Source organism: Salvelinus namaycush, unplaced genomic scaffold, assembly GCF_016432855.1.
Source record: "Salvelinus namaycush isolate Seneca unplaced genomic scaffold, SaNama_1.0 Scaffold405, whole genome shotgun sequence".
Classification (NCBI taxonomy): domain Eukaryota; kingdom Metazoa; phylum Chordata; class Actinopteri; order Salmoniformes; family Salmonidae; genus Salvelinus; species Salvelinus namaycush.
The window spans coordinates 11144-15000 of record NW_024061064.1 but is presented as its reverse complement, the minus strand read 5'-3'; positions in this window follow the sequence as shown (position 1 = coordinate 15000).

The following is a 3857-nucleotide window of genomic DNA, read 5'->3' as shown; positions in this document are numbered from 1 at the left end:
ACTCAAACTCAACCCTAAGGCGCGCAGAGACCATCCCATTAAACAATAGTAAAGGGTCTGTTATCCCCCCACCTTTGACCCTGTTTCTCCTTGTTAGCCAAATAGCTAATTTTGCCTGAGCAAACAGAAAATTCAACAAAACACATTTTTCTTTCTCCTTACTCGAATACCTGTATCCCATTATAAACATCCCAACAGCAAAAACCACCCCCAACCTCTCACACAGACATTCCAACAGAGACATTAATGGCATTAACCTGGTGCACACAGAAAACACATGAATCACAGTTTCATTCATTTGACAGAAAGGACACCCCTGCCCAATTCCCGGATCAACACGTGCCAACCAGCTGTTAGTGGCCAGGGCTCCATGAAGAACCCTCCACTGGAGGTCCCCTGACCTCTTTGGTACTGGGGGTTTGTAGAGCGCCCTCCATCTAAAGCCCACCATACTCTCCGCCCCACATACCCCCTGCCACTGATGTGCCTTCACTCCTGTTAGACTTCTAATGTTCCTAACCTTAACGCAGAGGTTGTAGAGAGCTTTACCTCCCACCCCCTCAAATTCCCCCAGGCTCGGAGTGTTAAAATCTAACAAGTCCTCCAGACCCCCTTGCCAGTCTCCAGTCTCTGCCGTCACCTGCAGTGGCGGAAACATTGGTGGCCCCTCTCCCTTTGGCCTCTCAAACACCCCCCTTACCTGCTCAGACAGTGCCTCCTGTACCTCCTCCAGGAATCTCTCCAACAGTCTAAGAGACGTTATTCCTGTTTGTTGCGCCAAGACCTCCGGGGTTTTCCACCCCTCCTCTCCCAGCAGTCTCAGGTCACCTAGCCTTCGTAAACCCCCTGCCATCAGTTGCCTCTGCAGGGTGGCAGACTGAACCGATCTCAAAGGGATGGCTGGGTTGTGGAAAATAGGCTCCTCCCACACCCACTGCCCAGGCTCCACACCCCCCTCTCGTATGGGCCTTAGCAGCTGCCAGGCCCTCAGCACCGCAGAGTAAAACTCTGAGAGACCTGCTGTACTCAGCCTCTCCAGCTTCATGAGGAACAGCTGCCGGTCCAACCCTAATCCACCAGCTCTCCTCAGCAGTGCGCATGCTGGTTCCCTCCAGCCAACATCGGTATGATACAGCAGTCTCTGCACCGCCTTTAGCCGGAAAGCAGCCATCCTGCTCTCCAGTTCCACCAGGCCCTGTCCTCCTTCGTGGACGGTCATGTACAACACTGCTGCCTTCAGCCAGTGATGTCCCGACCAAAAGAAATCCACCAGCTTGCGTTGCAGGTCTGCAAGCAGACCGGCGGGGGGGTTGAGGACAGCCAGTTTATGCCACAAGGAAGATGCCACCAGGTTGTTAATTATCAGCACCCTCCCTCTATATGACACTTGGGATAGGAGCCACCTCCACCTGGCCAGTCTTGACACCACTGCCTGTGACAGCCCCTCCCAGTTCTTCCTGACCCACCTCTCCGAGCCCAGGTACACCCCCAACACTTTAAGCCCTTCACAACCCCACTGCAAACCCCCTGGAAGCAGAGGAGGAGCCCTATCCCCCCATGCCCCACATAACAGAGCTTTGCTCTTTCCCCAGTTTACCTTAGCTGATGAAGCTCCCTCGTACACCTTCAGACTGGTCTCTAGTTCCTGCATATCTTGCCCATCCCTGACCATCACAGAAACATCATCTGCGTATGCTGAGACTGCTATTCCTGTCACCACACCCATGCCTGTCCAGCACACTCCCTGCAGTCTCCTGCGTAGCAGTCCTAAAAAAGGCTCAATGGCTAGTGTGTATAGCTGCCCAGATAGAGGGCATCCTTGTCTAATGCCCCGTCTCACCCAGACTGGCCTACTGAGCCCCCCTCCCACCTTAACCATACATGACACCCCAGCATACAACAGCTTCACACAGTTCACAAAACTCTTCCCAAACCCAAACACAGACATCACATTAAACAGATACTCATGATCCACTCTATCAAAAGCCTTCTCTTGATCTAAAGAGACCAGTCCAAAGTTCACATTAGAACCTCTCGACAAGTCCAACATGTCCCTAATCAAGAACAAATTGTCCGTGATTGAGCGTCCCGGTACACAATATGTCTGGTCCTTGTGTATTATAGAGCCCAGATGGGACTTCAGTCTGTTAGAGAGGACCTTGGCAAAAATCTTGTAGTCCGCACAGAGTAATGCCACAGGCCTCCAGTTCTTAAGTTCACACAAGTCCCCTTTTTTGGGCAGGAGAGTCAGAGCCGCCCGACGGCAGCTCATCGGCAACTCTCCTACCCCGATGCATTCACGCAAGACGCAAAAGAAGTCCTGTCCAATTATTCCCCAGAATTTTTTGTAAAACTCCACTGGGAGTCCATCGACCCCCGGTGCACGACCGGGGGACATCTGGGTTACGGCCTCTGCCAGTTCATGTGACAACAGAGGAATGTCCATTTCATCCCTCTGTGCCCGAGAGAGCTTAGGGAGTCCTGCAAACAAGACCTGAGCACACATAGGATCACACATTTCTGCCCTATACAATTCAGTATAAAACTCCACAGTCCGCTCCCGCATCTCCCCCACCACAGAGGTCACCCGCCCATCAGACAGCCGTAGACAATGCATACCTTTGGCTTCACTGCTCTGTCTTTCCAAACCAAAGAAGAAGGAGCTGGGAGCATCCATCTCCTTGAGCATGGAGAACCTAGCTCTTACAAGTGCTCCCTTTGCTTTAACCTGGAAAAAACTGCCCAGGTCCCTACGTAATTCGGCTAAATTAGCCTGGAGGCCTACATTGCCTTGCCCCACCATCTCTACCTCCATCTCACTAATACACCGCTCTAGTTCCCCCAATACTCTCCTAGCCTCTGATGATGAGAGAGCTGTGTACTGTTGACAGAAAAGCCGAATCTGCACTTTCCCCACATCCCACCATTGACTCAAAGACTCATACTCCTCTCTTCGCTGCCCCCACCTTTCCCAAAAGGTCTGGAAAACTGAGCAAAAAGTGGCATCTTGTAAGAGCTTTACATTGAACTTCCAATAAGATGCCTGCCGGGGCCCTGGTGAAATAGACAGCCGAGCCATGGTTATGTGATGGTCCGAAAACCCCACTGGGAGAATGGTAGCGCCCAGCAGCCTATTGCTCTGATTCCTAGATATGTAAAAACGATCAAGTCGGGCTGCACTCACCCTAGCCCCAAAAACCTTCACCCATGTATACTGTCTTGTGTTTGGATGTTTAGTTCTCCAAACATCCACTAGGTCAAACTGATTAATGATGTCCCCTAACACTCCCACTGACACTGAATGAGGCTCTTCCCCATTTCTGTCTTTTGTAAAATCCATTGTACAGTTCCAGTCACCTCCGATCACCAGCGTCTCCTCAGGCGCTACTTGTGAGAGTTCCTGTCTAAGACTCCCAAATAGAACCCCTCTTTCTCTCCCTGTGTTAGGCGCATACACATTTATAAAAACAAAAACCATGCTGTTAATTTCTGCTTTAACAACAAGCAACCTACCCTTACACACTTCCTTTGAGGAGCAAATTTTTACAGACAGACCCGGTGCAAAAAGGACTGCCACCCCTGCACTAAGATTTGTCCCATGGCTCAACACACTTGCCCCTTTCCACCAGAGCCCCCAATCAACTTCATTCACCACATCACTATGCGTCTCCTGCAGAAATAACACATGTACTTTTTTTTGTTTTACATATTCACCCAACACACTCCTCTTTCCCGCATCTCTGGCGCCATTTATATTAAGCGAGCCTACCCGAAGAGTCTCCATAAGAAGTGGGAGAAAAGCCAGCAGAGAAATAGACCAATAGCAAAGCTCAAAAAGCCCCAGTGTCAGAAAGAAA